We start from the raw sequence: 18,972 nt of genomic DNA on the forward strand, positions 1-18,972 counted from the left end.
ACATTCATGTTTATCATTAGTCTATTATTACACTTTTGGTTAAAATGTATAAAACTCAGTGAAGGTATTCCCCCTTTTCTGTCCAAATGACGCCCCCTGGTCTCGAGAGGTAAAAATTTTAAATATTTTCACATCGGATCATCCAATATGATCTAAAAACCCATCCAATGGTCCCTCTGGTAAAAGTCTGATTCCCGCACATATTTGACCCAAGAGAAGGCGTAACCCTCTAAAGCCCTCTTAAATTATGGTGGTAATGAAATTTCTTTCTTTTAGAAAACCTGAATTGTATATTATTACTAACGTTTAACAAAAAAAAAAAAGTCGGAAGGTGAGACATATACGAATCGATAACGTTCATTGTACTGAACAAAATGTAGTTACCTGTAAATCCTTATGAGTAGTTTTAGAGGGAAAAAAATGGTCACCTATTAAGATTAAACTTGTACCGAATAACACCTTGGGAGCCCGCGGTAGCTCAGTAGTACAGAGCGCTCATCTCTGGCGCATTGACTCACTGGTTCGATTCCAGACTCCACTAAGTGGGCTTTGTGATGGACAAAGGCCCCATGTGTGGGTTTTCTCTGGATTCTCCGTTTACCTCTCACTTCCGTTATTCCGCATTATCATCCATCTCATCATCACCCTCTCCCTAAGCCTCGGTGCATAATCGTAGGACGTTAAAGAAAGAAAGATATACCATCATCAAGTTTTCTCCGTAGGCAGGACAGCAATACATAGTATGGTTAATGACACAACGGTATAGTACAAATTTAATATAACTCTATTTTTTTGTTTAACTATAAATATTGAGCAAAGATGAGGTGTACAATATGTCAATGAATAGATCGCATTCAACTGAACAAAATTACATACTTGAGGTTAAATTCTCATGATAAGTTTTCGAGAAAATCGAAAGACTTAAAAAAAAAAAAAACGCTACAGTAAGATTATGTTGTCTGTTACAAATAATAATTGATAAACGTTTTTCTATTGGAGCATGTTATTGTTTAGCTATTACGATCATGCTAATGGGTCTTAGAAGCTGGCAATGTTAATACGTCTGTCTGTTACTCCACTTCACACGTCTGATTTTTTCGTTAATAGAGTCAGCTGATTTCGTTAATAGAGTCAATCCGTTAACGGTAACAGTGGCTTTAAGGGTTGCTATCCATATTCTATACATATAATACCGATGGTGCTATTCTAATTTTTTAACAACTGGTTCTCTGTATATATATATATATATATATATATATATATATATATATATACTTCTCTTGGGAGACAAACCAAAGGCAGACAAAAGTATTTTTTACTGGGTACCACAAGTGACAAGTAGCGACCTACACAGCGTCCTAATACAAGGTGACACGACGAAATTATGTAACACTGCGAATATCCTGGAAACAAATTCCGTAAGATAGATGGTTGTCAAAAAGTATTAGAAAGACCTTCATCCAGTAATGGATCGACAATGTTAATAATGGCATGTACGCATTACAAATATAAATAACGCTCACCACTTCACTTCTAGTCTCATTCTTGATATCTGAGCATTTGAGGTTAAGGAATAAATGATTATACCTTGTTCTTAGAGATCATATGCTTAACTCCGTAGCTATAGGGGTTTTTAAAATCAAATATACTTAAAATAAAATTTACCCATCCTCCACCGATTAATCTTCTGGTATGTACAGAGCAAGGCAAGATCCTTTAAACAGATCAATTGTTTGTACCAATTTGTATCCAATAAGCTCTCCCTTCCAGCAGCGCAGTGTGTGTGTGTGCGAGTTTATAAGTTGGTATAACAAACGGTTCTGCGAACTTGAAATATTTTAAGAACCGGTTCTAACGGGCCGGTGCGAACCGGCTGAATAGCACCACTATATAATACCCATCACTTCAATTATACCAGTTTAAATACTTCATTAGTAAATTAAGTTTTCCACTATCTTCTTTTTTGTCTTAACCAAACTATGTGTGTCTAAAAAAAAGTATTAAGTAGCAGATTGTATTTGTTGTTGTTTGACATCTCCTAACGGTGACACATATACTACTTATAGTGACACGCATACTCCTAAGAGTGACACAATTCTATTTGTAATTCAAATCGCTATCCTTAAAGACGCCCAATGGACAAAATACAATGCCGTCCTCACTGGTTGAAATAAACATAACATAGTAGTGATTTCAGAAGATCCCCCCCCCCCTTTGGAATAGTGTTGCCCACAAGACGAAAAATTGGGCAACAACAACAAGAATCAAGAGGAGACGAGTAGCAGATAAAATTTTTAAATTCGAGACTAGATAGAAACATGACGATTCATCGTCTCATTTTCAAAACGAAAATCGAGACAAGACAAGTTTTATGAGTCTCGCGGGCAACACTATTTATCCAAGTCTTAAGTCTCGAACACTGTTTTATTGTTACGTAATCATAGCACAAAAACTATCAATTAACAAAGTAATTGTACCAACACTATGAGAGCACTTATCAATTATTAGAGATACTCAAGTCATTACACAATATATGCTCCAACGATAAATATGGTTTAAGTGCTATATGACATTTTTCGTGAACTTCTTGTGATGTGGAACTTCTGAAATTTAGAAAGAAATCAAGGCATAAATTTTGTATATACATACATTTACAAATTGAGATGAGAAAAAATTGGACATTAGTTTCCTCCACGATGGACATCCTGTTATCTAATGAGCTATTCTCACATACCTTGTTTTTCTCCGGAACGGTGAGGTATCACGTGTATATTTATATAACGGATAAGTAAAAAGTTTATGCACCACACAAAGAAAACAGCTTGGAATAACTTATTTCATATTTATTTCTCAACGTCATTACATTGAAATTATTTTTTCCTCATATACAAAAATATGCAATTACAAAATTAAAGAGGTTGCACTATCCTCAGTTTGTTGAAGTTTTCCTCGAACTCTATCCAACATGTTCTAGATTACTTTGATCTATTACTGGATACGCGATACTTCAACTGGCACTCAGATTTTGCTTCCAGTCACCCCTGTAAATCATACCAACTAACAAACCCTGAAAGATTGGACATGCTTGAATTTCGGTAAGTTTTGGGGATTGGCATCCTTTGGAACATCACATAAGCTTTGCTCTGACATCCAATCGAGGGATTTCTCTGTGTGATGCTTGCTGTCTCTCTCTCTCTCTCTCTCTCTCTCTGTGTATGTATATGTAAGGGGCTGAAATACCCTTTGACGAGATGGCTACTCAGATGAGCACGTGTTTGCGAATTTTTTTTTCGTGAATCAAATCTGACATCATCCAATGCCAACGCAGAGCTAGCGATATAAAAATCCAGAGTTCTCATCAAATCATACTTTCTAAATCCAAAGCATTTCTCATCTTTCACAATAACGATCGTTTCACTGTTCATAGGCTTCTGTCGCAGTTTGCGGCACTTTTTGGGTACGTGTTCGAGATGTTTGTCTTTGTACTTAGGTGATTTTTAGTAGTTTACAACATTGGAGACCCACAGCTTTCAGATTGTACCGTATACAGCCTTACTCAACCTAAACTTACGTGCCAGACTCTTTTGGGTAACTCTGACCATGTTCTCACTGGCTTTCTTCAATTTTTGCAATTCCTTCTTTCCAATTTGCGCCGGTGGTCTTCTCTGGGCTTATTTTCCACCAGCAGACCTTTTTCATAGCAGCTGATGCTAGAATGCATGAATAATTGTTCTTCTGAAAATGTTTTATCACATTTACCTTCTTTATAGATCCAAGAAGATCATATACACGATGCCACAACAGTAATCTTTCAGACTTAACCGAGTTCATGTTTGTTACAGATCCTACACATTTCAACTCTGTGTATATTAACATACCTTTCTGTTCATCACAAAACAACAACGCCGTTTATTACTTTGAACCAGATATAGTCACCTTGAAAGTTGCCCAGAAAGTTTTTACTTACGCGTCAGACTTTTTTGTTGAATCTCTTTTAGAGAAATCAATTTGTTGAAGTTTGGAAATAGCTTAGTGATCCACCTTGTATATGAATCCATTACTAAAAACCAACTTTGTGTGGTAGGTCTATCTAATATATTGTCTTACTTTAACACTATACATATAATGAAAAGAACTAATTGAAATAATTAATCATGCACATATTTAGCTAACTTGTGATACATCCTATCAAACAATATTGAATTCAAGACTGAACACGATTTTTTTAAAAAATAAAAGTATTTAGGACTAAAATAGTTTCTTACCTTCGATTACAGTAAAAGTTTATAATATGTTCACAGTATGTTCCTTGTCTGTCAAATTCTTCACTGTCGTCACGAAGCAAATGAGAAAAAGTCCAAGGCAAATCCATGACTTCTATTCACACTCAGGTCTTGATTTAATAATATTATGACAATATACTGAAAATTATTCTTGTCTCTTTTGAGAGGTGGTGAGGATCTGATTTTAATGGTTTATAATGGTTTATGCATGGACAGTGATAGCTTAACCAAACTTTAGTGATATACAGAATCATAAACTGTTTTCTTCAATGCCCATAAAAATGATATAGCTCTGGATGCTATGTTAGTAGTGTACTTTTTTTTAAAACATTTACACGAAGTTAATTCTTTATACACTGTTTGTTTCGGTCTTAGTAAATTGTTTTAATGTATGCTCACAATTTACTCTAAGATGCCTCACAATTTACATATTTTTTTTTACATTTTCGTGAAAGGATCGAAATAGTATATTTTATGTTGTTAGAAACATTGAACTCTATACTGGAAGACACAACCAGATATATTGTTCTCTTTTAAAGGGAAACTCACTCGATTCCTGTGTACAAAGTACTCTCTCTATCGTGCTGACTGTAAAGGCTTCCTGCCCTGTTAACAATATTAAAATACAACCACGATGCCTCTTCATTATCTGCTTTAATAAGACTTTTCTTGTTGCTGAGGAAGATTTGATGTGTGAATATTACTATTTCAACTTCAAATATTGAGAATTTTAAATTTATTTTCAAAAATGTACGGGTTATTAAATAGCAGTGTTTATGTTGAAGTTAGATGTAACATGAATCTTTATTCCAAGCATGTTATGTTTCAATGCTCCATTTTGAACTTCTTTTGATAGTATGGACATCTATAAAATAAATTATGGATGATTTTTCTTACAATTTGTGTAATAAGTTGTCAGAGCTTTGCGGATTTGTTTCCTTGTATAAAGGTTTTCTAAATTTAATGCATGGATCATCAATATTCTTCTTTCTCGTTTTTAAGTATTAGTCCTGATTTTCTAGGAAACTTAGACCTTCTCCTGCAGAAGATTTTATTGGATGATCACAGGATATTTCTCAATGTAGTAACCAATGAAGGTTATCGAAATTCACACATATGCACATCTGAAAAACAAAAACAAAACAAAAAATCATTAACAAAATAACAAATTTATGTCTGGGAATAACAGTGTGACATAAATCTAGAACATATTTCACTTATTGTTTGTATTTTAAATGGGTACTCTAAAACAAGCATTTCTTGGTTTTTATTTAGAAAACTGTCAGGATTGGTAGCTTCGTCTGGTAATCCAGTCTCTTGAAGGTGAGATATTGTAAGTGGAGATCGGCCTACGCTGTGAAGACGATTGAGTTTCGAGTCCACGTTAAAAAATAGATCTTATGCTTCATTACCTCGGTGTTCCAGAAGATTGACTAAATTAATCTAGAAAACAGGCTTAATAACCATTCTCATAAAACAGGATGAATTTATGATTTTTCGGGGTGTCTAAAAGCGAGTTTTGACTTCAGGCTTTAACGTCTCAACTTCGAAAATGATAATCTGAGACTAAATGGAAAATTAAATTTTTCAGTTTACCCTTCCTCCAGATACTGTTTAGATAAAACTTTTTTTAAAAAAGCGAAAAATGGTAATTGAACATATATTTCATTTATTCAATGTAACTATACACATGATTATTTGATAAATATATATTTTTTGTCTCGACGAGGGGCTTTCTCGAACTTTTTGACCTAGTGTCCCTATCTCTTCACCAAATCTTCCACACTTCCTTTGAAACTTTTATCCAATCACATTCCCACGAGAGCTCTCTCGTTGCTACGTGGTTAGTGTATGCGCCTTTGGCGTACAAGACCCGGGTTCGATTCCCGGCGAAAGCTCATATGGTTCGGATTCCACATTAAGCTGTAGGTTCACTTGTCATATAGCCTGGCTGCTGAACGGGATGCTAAACTGAAAACAAATCAAATCAAAACACATTCCCACAAAAATGAAAATAGTGTAGCAAAGCCTCTAAACTTAACCCCTTGTATCCTGCGAACTTGTTTACCGGTCACAGTTGTATGAAGCAGGTTGATATATATTTTTTTATGGTTTATAGTGCTTACTTTTTAATGATTAAAGCTCACCGCTCCTGTATGTGTGGTTATGAATTCGATTTTCTGTAACGGAATAAACGTTTGGTATTGACTTGGCATTGTAAGAAAGCTAGGGGATATAATTTGAATTAGAAATATCGATTTTCAATCATAGACAAGCAAAGTAATTAACCTTTATTTTACGGCTTGTCAGTACACTGCCAGAATAGTAAATCCGTTCTTTCCCGCGTGGCACTGTACTGACACAGGCGAAAGGTCTACTTTGACCCGTGAGCACACCGGTTGAGAACCAACGTTTTTGGTTCCTTTCACTATGGACTATCTCTTCATACAATAAGGCACATCATTTAAAAAAAAAAAATATGTGTGCTCGCGGGTCAAAGTAAACATTTCGCCTGTGTCAGTACAGTGCCACGCGGGAAAGAACGGATTTACTATTCTGGCAGTGTACTGACAGCCGTAAAATAAAGGTTAACCACATTTTGCATATAAAATTCAAGTGTTATTATTAGTTGAGAAATTCACAAATATCATAAATGAGAAAATGAAGACAATGAAGTGTATACAAGATTCAAGTCTGATTAGTTGAAAAATTCATAAAGCTCAGGCAAATATCTATCATAAACTAGGAAATCAAAACAATGATACATGTATATATGTATATATATTAAATGAGAGCATTATTATCTGAGAAACTCACAGGGAATCTAACCAATGACAATGCTCAGAGAAAACGTGTGTTTTAGCTGTATGAAAGATATAAAGAATACTAATAAGAAACCTGCATAAATAAGAATGAATAAACAGAAATTCTATCCTTAAAAGAAGTTATCTTTAAATTGACAACTGCATATTGATTATTGATTTACTTATACATTAGTAAATCAAAATAAACAAAAGAATTTGTTGTTCGTAATTGTGATAAAATACGATATTATTTACTTTTATGCTAAGTGCATGTACGTTATGAAATGAAGCAACAGTAAAAGTAATTAAGTTTATAAGGTCCAGTAGTGTTTCAATAGAACCAAAAAGAAATTAGTGTAGCTGTTAGGAGTATGGGTGCCACCGTCGATAGAAGATAAACTGCAATATATACCATCTATTCAATAGTCCATTTCTTTACACGTACAGTAGATAAATAAATAAACAATCTGATCTAACAATTTTTTTTTTTTAATTTATTAGTTATCATTGACAACGAATGGCATACTTCTTTTTAGAGCCCACGATTTTCTCAAAAATTATGCATGAAAATTTACCCTCAAAAACATCAATTTTCATCAGCTCGATGTCATCTATAGATTGATGTATTACGTGTTATCTTTGGACTATACTGTAATTAAATAGAAATTAAAATTTTAGGGTTAGTCATAATTTTAGGGTATATTTCATTAACTAGACATATGCTTTTTGTCTTGGTAATGTCATATTGAGGACTTTGGTGATAGTATATTTCAGCATCAATTTCACCTTAATATAAGGTGTTGTTGTCAAACAGTATTAATTTTTAAGATAAGAAGAAAAATATTTTTCACAATTTTCTCGAAAATTACGCATGAGGTTTTACACTTTTGTTCAGCTCAATGAGACTTATCAGTTGGTCATATGTATATAATAATAATATGACCAATATGTCAATTAGTCATATTGGTCATATTATTATATATATGTCATCTCTTGACATGTTTTTTTTTTTCGTTAGAAACCTAATAATGTTATAGCGTGACAGGAAATTTCGTAAAAGGGACAAATTATTATATATTTCAGTATCCTGATATTTCTAACATTCTTTCGCTGGAGCTATAGGTCAATCACATAACATTTTGGCTAACAAGGAAGCTTAAGGGGCTTCACTACAGCGAAATTCAACTACCGCTAATTTTAGAGTATTTCTGTAATACTTTCAAAACAAATAAAAATATTCGAAAAGCAGAAACGTAGTGAACTAGAAAATACGATTTTACATGTGACACCGTGACGACAACTCATCTATCTGCTTTCGATTTGCAACTGTAGATAGATTTAGCATTTTTTGCGGGTTCTGTAAATAGCGGCATACCCAAAGCAGATAGGTGAATTGTGGTAAAGGTACCACATGCGAAATCGTATTTTCTAGTTCACTACGTTTCTGTTTTTCAAATATTTTTTTTTTTTATATTTATTTTGAAGATATTACAGAAAACTAAAATTAGTGGTAGTTTAATTTCGCTGTAATAAAGACCCTTAAACTCTCACTTTTAAATTCTTGACGTACAAGACATTCCAACAATAAGATATGAGTCTCGATACATACGTCACACTTTGTTTAGTCGGAAAATTAAGTCGTCTTTCTGGAGTAACGTAACAAGGAGAGTAAGCTTTGCCAATTATGCGGAAGGAAACGTCAGATTATGGAAAGATGAAGGGAAAACTCGTGGACCGACACTATTGTAGATTGCTAGAGTCTGTTTAAGATTGTGGATAAGTGATATCAAGCTGTTCCTGCTACGAAGATGATGGTGGGTACCAAACATGAAATTTGACTAGCACCAATGCATTAATGAATAAACAGCCTGGCTTATAATTTTCTCATCAGAATACCTTCTCAATATATAAACAGGTACCCTTTCGGAGCCTGAACCTGAGCAGCAGATCTAATCTAATATTCCTTGTTTTATTTATAATTTCTGTTTTAAACTCATAATAATTTCATGTTCAAGGCAAATATATCCTATCTGCTTCCATATTATAAGTAATTAACTTAAATGATCTGAGCTACGATTAAGGATGCAGTAATATTGTAGATTTTTTTAACGCCTCCAGAATACAACGAATGATAAACTTATCAACAACTCTATTTTAGCAGGTTGTATTCTCATAAAATTTTTATTTGTAATTTGTGCTCTAATATAACTGGCGATTAAAAGAGAACCGAGGACAAAACCATCTGTTGTCACAATCACTGTAATTGCACATGGTTCTTCGTATTCGTACGTCTTGGCTACCATGCAGACATGAGATGACAGAAACACACACACACACATCTTACAACAGTAGAGTACAAAAAGACATTTTGAGATTAGCTTAGCAAATAACTCGATTGAATTCGTTTAAAAAAGAAAAAATATGATTTTTTAAAAAATATTATTTTCATTAAGACAAAAGCGAGAGGGATAAACTGGCGTCCTTACTACTCTATTATTTAGAACGAAAAAAGAGAAATTTGTAAGAGAATCTAAGTCTCTCTCTCTTTCTCTCTCTCTCTCTCTTTCTTTCTTTCTTTCTTTCTTTCTTTTTGTTGTCTCTCATTCTAGCATTCTTCTATTCTCCTTTTTCTTTTTTCTTTTTTTTTAAAAAAGAAAGAAAGTAAAAAAAATGCTTCTATCGTTTGCAACTGCTATATATGAATCAACGCGTCCCTTGTCTTTCTCTCTTTTTATGGAAAAGAACAAATGGTCTCTATAAGTGGAGACTCGCAAAACGCTTATCTGAATGTTATTCTAAAATTTCTGTTAGACATCGCCACTTTATATCACAGTCAGGAAGAAGGACGGCTCGGAGCAGGTGACTGTGACAGCCCATTTTTCCATTACGTTTGTCTTGCTCCTTGCCTTCCACCTCCTTAGAAAACTACGATTTAAAAAAAAAAAACTCTTTATGTATATATAGATGCACACACCATCGACGAAAGTAAAGAATGAGTAATATCAGTAGCATATTCTTAGAAAAAGAGGGAGCAGCGATATGGAAATACTGTATGGACAAGGAACAACGAAAAAAGAACAAAAGAAAGGTTAAATGAACGCAAACTGTAAGAATACATAGTAAAATTTAATCTTTAAAAAATTCAGTTCACTCAAGACACAAGTAATCTATCTATCTATCTAACTAACTAACTAACTATATATATATATATTATGAACAAATTCAAATTTATATTCTTCACATACGGATGTATACCCTTCTCAAAGACAAATAAGTTCAATGGCCTAAGATGAAAATCATATCATACTCAGAGAGATTTTCAATACATACCTCTTCTCCTATTCATACCGGGCCCACCACTTGTCCTTCTTGTATATGTTACAAAACGTTTTTCACTTAAGGATCACTACTAGAGGTTCTGCCAAGAATAATTTTCCGTCTATTATCTAGATTTTATTCAGAAATTACTTCCTAGGTTCAATTTAGCAGTTTTCTATCATTGAATCCGGCAATGAACTAAAGAATGCGGAATTCAGACAGAGTGGTATGATCAGGACAGAGCAATGTATACCCATAGAAAATACAGGAGAACTTCAATGGATCGTTTTCTCGTTCACTCTCTCTCTCTCTCTCTCTCTCCTTTGTTCTTTAGTCTGCTCCTTTGTTCTTTGATTTGCTCCCCTTCAATTCTCCTTGGCCCAGGGTATTTCACGCTCCAGATTATTTCATTCCATCTTGTCCTCCACTGAAGTGGCAACGTTGCATTTTTCTTTATTATTGGGTGCTATACCACTGTCGAGCTTAAACGGTTGGTCCGATTACGAAAATTCCACCATTTTAGAGTGACAACCCACACTTGGCAATCAAAATGGTCTCTAATCATTTTTTTGATATCTTCAATAGTTACCTAGTTTGCCTATGGCAAGGGACTTTTTACTCGCTCGGATATATATACTAGTACAGTCAATAAATTCATGGATTGGTACCCAGAATATAGGCAACCAATAGAACCCAGGATTGCTGTGCTCGATGTGAACGTCCATACACACACAGACAATTACAAAGATCCACACTGACCGTCAAAATAGTTCAAGCATCGTTTTCTCTTTTGACCTGTCTTGTCTAGGTTTTTGCGTTTTGGAGATAATAGCAATTTCCAGATGGCTGCTTATCTCGTTAGTTGTGGATCGTAAAGGAGACACCATGTTTCATCGCCTATTATCTGGTTCAGGAACGTTCCATCTGCGTCAGCAATTCTGATCGTTGGGCTCATGTCAGAATGTGTGGGACACGGGTTGGGTAACACGCGACATGTTGTGTCACGCATGCGCGCCGACTACGTGGGTACTCCGGGGATCCAACACCCACACAAATAATCTTGTGGGTGCGGCGCACCTACAAGATGTTTTAGTTTGATAGAAACAAAATAAATATTTATCACTTATCATTATAAAAAAATAGTCAATTAGAACATTGACATGGAAATTAAAATTTCTAACCTCTAAAACATAATTGCTTGTTTCAAATTTGTTTGTGCAAAGACAACCAAGCAACACATTTAAGTTATAGTCATTTTGCAGTTTATGTTCACAACAAAATTCTTAGCAGTTCTTTCTGCAATACCTTATTATTATTATTATTATTATTATTATTTTGGTTTGCGTGATTGTGTATTTTCTTTTAGTAACGTATTGATAATATCATCGCCTCTTGGAATCATTGTGCATCATATAAGCTGTTTAAAGTATACACTTAATGTTACGGAGTATATTCATTAAAATAACTTATCCTTGACCTTGGACCCAGGTTTGAATCCGTTTCTCTTGTGCTTAAGTCAGCCGTGGTACCGATTGAGCTAGGGCAGCCCCAACTTACCCTTACGGTACCAGTATATTTCGCTTTATCACAGCACGACCCTTTATGACAGTTTTCATAAAATTTTAACTGAAAGGAAATCAATCAAAAAATATCGAGGCTTCCCTGAAAACATATAACTCGTCCCGCCACTGATATGTACCCACATAAATTTTGGAAAGTCGGCGCCGTTGGTGTCACATACCATGGCTAATCCGTACTGTTGCTGCGAACTTGTCTACGGCCCGTTCTGTTGGGACTATTGTTGGTCGAAGTACTGGTTCATAATTCTTTAAACTGTTTCTCTCCTCTGTATACCGTTGATGCTACTTAAACACTGCACTACGGCCCTGAGCATTGTCACTGTACATCATCGACATCAGTCTGATCATCTACAACGTTTCTACAGTGGATTTGTCTTTTTCTTTTTTTTTTTTTTTTTTTTTTTTTTTGAGAACTTGATGTTTGCCCGTTGCTCAAACTGCGACATTCTACAAGTCCGCCGCGGCGCAATCAGCTCATTTCACAACAGAAACAGTACATCTATGCACACTCTATGCAGAGACCTGTTTCTTGTTGGGGAAAGAGATTAACTTCCATTGCTTCCTTCAGAATATCACTTATCACCCGTAGTATACGACTAGAGCGACACTGCGTCCAGTCCACGAACTAATGATTTAAGAATTCTTGTTTGTAAACTATAACTTCCTAGTTGAATGGAAAAAAAAAAAAAACTGTATTACCGACTACTCTATTTTTTCTCATAATCAATGTACTTTTGCCTTCTCGTTAAATACGTTCTTTTTTCTTCCTCGAATTCAAAAAAAAAAAAAAAAACTATTTAGTCCTTGTAATCAGGGATATTATTCTAATAATAATAAAAATATTACGGTACGCATGCCTGAACAGGTTTGTATGTCCTCCTGAACAAATAGTGGATGCTGCTGTACAGGTTGTATGTTTATGCTCCTGAATTGGTATTGAAACGGCCCTGAAGTAGAAAATGGATATATGCTCCAGAACAATATAGCAAATTCACAGAAAATAATGAAGAAAAGTGGATTCGTTTGTGTTAAACATATCTTTTGTTTCGAAAAATCCAGAAGAGATATTTTCTTAAAAATGACCCAGGCGCTTTTGTTTATATTTTCCAAATAAAAAAAGTCCAGAAATAACTAATAAAAAATGAAAAGAAATCTTTCAGTTTTACGTCTCACATTTGTGCCGACTAGACTAAAGCAGTTGGTGATGATGACAAATGAATGTAATGGTCGAATGAATAAAGTGGGATAAAACGGGAGAACCCGGAGAAAACCCACGCACACGGTGTTTGTCCACCACAAAGATCGAACCAAGAACCCCACACACCAGAGGTGAACGCTCTCCTACTGAGTCACGCGACCCCCAAAAATAACTGTAGCATGATATAATAGAATTTAAGAAAAGGAGGTCAGAAAGTTTTATGCCAAGGTCTGTATTTGGTATTCCCTTCTGTTTACCCCAGACTGTTATTTTGTCTCTTAGGTAATAATTCTTTTCTTCATATTGCATGGTTCATTACTTTTTTTAGATGGTCTATGAGATATTTTGAAGCAACCCTCCTTCAATGATATAATCATAAATAAACTCGAACATCCAAGAGAAACATAAAACCAGGTAAAATTACGGAATATGTCTTTTGGACTATTTCTTTTTCATTTTTAAAGTTACACCGTAAACGATTATGCCATTTTCTTCGTAGGGATTCTATTGAATCAATAGGAGGTATACTACATGGCCTAGTGACTAATTCATCAGATATATTCCTACAATAAATTACAAGTAGTATGCACATAGAGAAGAAACGATAGGCTATTACAACATTAACACAATCTTCTAACTAACAGTGTATTTTGTAACATAGAAATAATAATTTCTTCTAACAAAATAAAAACATATTATAAATTATTAATGGCAATGAAGTACATACTTTTCTTTAGCGCCACGTAACATCTTTCTTTTCGATTTTGTCGGAAACTACGCATAAGAATTTGCGTACAAGTATCTCAATTTGTACAGATCAATGTGATCCACTGACCGATACGTGTCTTAGAATAAAATTGAGTAACACTTTTAGTTAAACAGAAATTAAATTTTTAGAGTTAATAACAATTGTATGTCATATATCCTTAGCAATATAGAAATTTTACAATTTATGACAATTTTATGCCATATGTCATTAGCCATACTATCTAGAAATTTTAGAATTAATGACAATTTTATGCCATATGTCATTAGGATAACCATCTACAAATTTTAGAATCAATGACAATTTTATGCCATATGTCATTAGCCAAACAATCTAGAAATTTTAAAATTAATGACAATTTTGTGCCATATGTCATTAGCCATACTATCTAGAAATTATAGAATTAATGACAATTTTATGCCGTATGTCATTAGTCATACTATCTAGAAATTTTACAGTTAATGACAATTTTCTGCAATATGTCATTAGCCATACTATCTAGAAATTTTCGGATCAATGACAATTTTATGCCATATGTTATTATCCATACTATCTAGAAATTTTAGAATTAATGACAACTTTATCGCATATGTCATTAGCCATATTATCTAGAGATTTTTAATCAATGATAATTTTATGCCATATGCCATTAGCCATACTATATAGAAATGTTAGAATCAATGACAATTTCATTCCATGTGTCATTAGCCATACTCTCTAGAAATTTTAGAATCAATGACAATTTTATGCCATGTGTTATTATCCATACTATCTAGAAATTTTGGAATTAATGACAATTTTATGGCATAGGTTATTAGCCATAATATCTAGAGATTTTTAATCAATGGCAATTTTATGACACATGCCATTACCATACTATATAGAAATTTTAGAATCAATGACAATTTCATGGCAAATGTCATTAGCCATACTATCTAGAAATTTTAGTGTTAATAACAATTTTATTCTACATGAAATTAACCACGCTATCTAGAAATTTTAGAATTAATGACAATTTTATGCCATATGTCATTAGCCATACTATCTAGAAATTTTAGAGTTAATAACAATTTTATGCTATGTCATTATCAATATTACCTAGAAATTTTATAACATGTTATTAGCCATACTATCTAGAAATTTTAGAATTAATGACAATTTTATGCCATATGTCATTAGAAATATTATCTAGAAATTTTAGAATTAACGAGAATTTTATGCCATATGGCATTAGGATTACTATCTACAACTTTTAGAGTTAATAACAATTTTATGTTATATGTCATTATCAAGTCTACTATCTAGAAATTTTAGAGTTAATAACAATTTTATGCTATATGTCATTATCAATATTATCTAGAAATTTTAGAATTAATGACAATATTATGGCAATATCATTAGCCATACTATCTTGAGTTTTTTAATTAATTACAATTTTATTCATATATCATTAGACATACTATCTAGAAATTTTAGAATTAATGACAATCTCATGCCATGTCATTAGCCATGCTATCTAGAAATTTTAGAATTAATGACGATTTTCTGGCTCATGTCGTTAACCATACTATCTTGAAATTTTTAATTAATGACAATTTTATAGCATATTCCAATAGTCATACTATCTAGAAATGTTAGAATCAATGACAATTTCATGCCATGTGTCATTAACCATACTATCTAGAAATTTTAGAAAAAATGACAATTTTATACCATATGACATAAGGCATACTATCTAGAAATTTTATAATTAATGACAATATTATGGCAATATCATTAGCCATACTACGTATCTTGAGATTTTTAATTAATTACAATTTTATGGCATATATCATTAGCCATACTATCTAGAAATTTTAGAATTAATGACGTTTTTATGTCATATGCTACTAGCCTTACTATCTAGAAAATTTAGAATTAATGACAATTTTATGGCATATGTCATTATGCTTTGTCATCTTTCTGGTATCATAATCAAGAAATTAATGTGGCTATAATATTTCGCTCTCTGTTTCACCTTAATAAATGTCAAAGTTCTCGTACAGTATTAATTTATAGGTTCACAAGTTAATAGTTAACTTTTCTCGAAAACTAAGTATTTACAGTTACGTATGTAATTTTCTTAACCATAATAAGAGTTGTCGATTGGTATATACATGTCTTATCTTTAAACAAATTTCTTTCGCCATTAAACACTAATAATGTTGTATCGTATATTTAATGGAATAGGATTGTAGTTTTTAATGGATATGATACCGAAATACGTAATATGTTATATATGATATTCTGCTTATGTCTTATACAGTAAACTAAAGTATTGTAATACCTTACATACTAACAGCTTTTTGTGTGTTTCAGGATGCGTAGAATAAGGACACCGAGTTGTTAGTTCTTATGGAACCCATTTCAAAGCACCAAAGATGATGCATCAGTTTTTTAAATTCCATTTTCCCAAAGGAAGAAAAACTTGAAATATCCAACTATTCAACACATTTTAGCATCAGACAACTACTTCTTTACTTCTGAAGATAACATTATTGGTTGAGAAGTGCAAAAACATTTATATTACAACCTTGCTGCAGATGCTACCTAATGCAAGAACCAATTCTAAAGTTTTGTATATGGACGATACCAATAGTGCTAAAAAGTTTGGTAAAATCAATTCTTTGAAAGGTAGTAAAGTATAATTATTTTAAATACTTGTTGTTTTTCTTTAATTCAACAATTTTTTAGGATCTTACCTTCCATGTCCAGAATGTTTCTTCTTAATATATTCTCAAGTGAGTTTCATTCTGATATATACACTGTATACACTATATATACACTGTATATATCACATAATTCACTTGAGAGAATCAAGCTTTATTCTAAAGACAAAAACTTTTTTTTTTTCATTTGCAATGCTTTTATTTACAGATGACTTCTTTACCTAGTCTCACACTTTATGGATACGAAAGGAGAGAAAAGCAAGGATCGGGTAACAGGATGAAGGCGTCATGGTGACTCGTAATATCAGTAACTCCATGCACTGGTACACAGACATCCATCTTGTTTTTCCAACATCCAATCGCGTCAGTGTTCTTGTTCGTTCGTTTATAGATAGTTTACCTGAAAATCGGTTGAAGGTTTTTTTTTTTTTCTGAAGAATAGTCAGAAGAATATAACACGCCCGAATAATCTAGAAGAAGGGGTGGTATCCTGAAAGTAAGTAAGACACATCTTTGCTTGATTCAATGCTCAAAAGATTCCGAAGTCTTAAAACGTTACGGAATGAAGGGATAGAATATGTGAGCAGTGAAGTGTGTATGAGGACACAGAAGTCTGAGGTAACCCAAGTTCGTTTGCCAGAATACGATAACAGAGCAAGTCAATATTTGGGAATCTGTCACTTGTTCTTCGATAGGCCCAAGAAAAAGGAGGGGGGGACAGAGATAGTTTTGGTGCGACTTGTAAACTTTGTTGAATGGAGGTAAAGAAAGAAAAAAAAAGTTTAGTTGAAAGGAAAGGAGGATATACCTATATATACATAGTAGAGAGATACTTTCTCTTGGATCATCCTCCTTGACTTTCTTTACGATGTTGACAGATCAGCTAAAGGAGGGTGAGTTCTGCTGTCACTCAGGTCGAACGAGGTGATCATCACTTCTCTTCAATATCTATAGCTTTTCTTAACACCTACTTGCTAGCTGAGGTGAAAATACTATTGTATCAGTACTTCTGCTGCAGAATGTTTAAAAAGTATTAGGTACTTTGGATTTTCCATAATAGGAAACATTATTTTTTTAAAAATAGAATAAATATCGAATAGAATAAAGGAGAATATAAATAAACATTGGGTACGAGCCATCAATTTTAGGAAAAGCGAACAGTGTTTTTACACTTAATTTCTTCATTTTACCCCACTAAAAGGAATTATTTTGACTTGTTTAACACATTTGAATCCAAGTAGTAGACGCGTTACTGTTAGAAGTAGTTATATGTGTCATGGTTAGGAGAACTTAAACAACAATAGATAATAATCCGTTACTTCGTTAGGAGAAATTAAACAACGATAGATACAATCCGTTACTTTGTTGGAAGAAATTAAACAACAATAGATACAATCCGTTACTTTATTAGAAGAAGTTAAACAACAATAAATACAATCCGTTACTTTGTTAGAAGAAATTAAACAACAATAAATACAATATGTTACTTTATTAGAAGAAGTTAAACAACTATACAAACAATTTGTTACTTTGTTAGCAGAAATTAAACAACAATAAATACACTCAGTTACTTTGTTAGAAGAAATTAAGCAACAATAGATACAATCCGTCACTTCATTAGTAGAAATTAAACAACACCAGCTAAAATCTGTAACTTCGTTAGAAATTAAACAACAATAGATACGATCCGCTACTTCATTAGGAGAAATTAAACATCAGATAAAATCCGTTACTTCGTTAGGAGAAATTAAACAACAATAGATACAACCCGGTACTTAACAATGTATTTTTTCACATACAGTGCATAAATAAATAATCTATAATAACAAAATAAAAATTATAAATTGCATCAGATTATTGACAACAAACGATATACGTTTTAACATTTAAAAATGATTTTGATCGATTTTCTCAAAAAATTATGCATCAGAGAGTGTCAAATTTTGTTTTCCTCTATTCTCTCGAAAATTACATATGAGGATTTGCATTAATCCATTCATTTTGTTCCGTTCAATGAAATCTATTGAATAGTATATGTTTCACCTTTCGACTTTTTTTTTTTTTTTTTTTCGTTAACTGCTGATACTATTATAAAACTTTCCAAACATTGTTTCTTAAAAAGAAACATGTTTTTTTTTACCGTTATTACGTTTCCATTTCTTTAGTCTTTATTTAAAATTCTAGAATAAATTCTTTACTCTAAACTTTCCATATTTAAACCATACTTATTATTGGAGCATATTGAGTAATGACTTGCGTATATCTAAATGTTGACAAATGATCTTCATTGTGTTCGTACATTCACTTTATCAAAT

General features: G+C 32.9%; 1 protein-coding gene and 1 long non-coding RNA gene across 10 annotated transcripts in view; one reads left to right on the forward strand and one right to left on the reverse strand.

The window, feature by feature from the left end:
- Window positions 1-16,645, forward strand: part of LOC145694938 (uncharacterized) — a 62,196-nt gene extending 45,551 nt beyond the window's left edge. For both annotated transcript variants that reach the window (XR_014133077.1, XR_014133076.1), the window contains one exon: window positions 16,308-16,645. This is a non-coding gene — a long non-coding RNA (uncharacterized LOC145694938). The remainder of the gene's footprint in view (window positions 1-16,307) is intronic.
- The window catches only part of LOC145694937 (uncharacterized), a 391,240-nt gene that overhangs the window by 134,144 nt on the left and 238,124 nt on the right, over window positions 1-18,972 (reverse strand). For 6 of the 8 annotated variants that reach the window (XR_014133075.1, XM_081771718.1, XM_081771719.1 and 3 more), the window contains one exon: window positions 4,266-5,407. The exons of the other annotated variants lie outside the window; for them this stretch is intronic. The gene's annotated coding sequence lies outside the window, so the exon portion shown is untranslated. The remainder of the gene's footprint in view (window positions 1-4,265; window positions 5,408-18,972) is intronic. 8 annotated transcript variants of the gene reach the window in all.

This window comes from Thermobia domestica, chromosome 9 (genome assembly GCF_964235325.1).
Source record: "Thermobia domestica chromosome 9, izTheDome1.hap1.1, whole genome shotgun sequence".
Classification (NCBI taxonomy): domain Eukaryota; kingdom Metazoa; phylum Arthropoda; class Insecta; order Zygentoma; family Lepismatidae; genus Thermobia; species Thermobia domestica.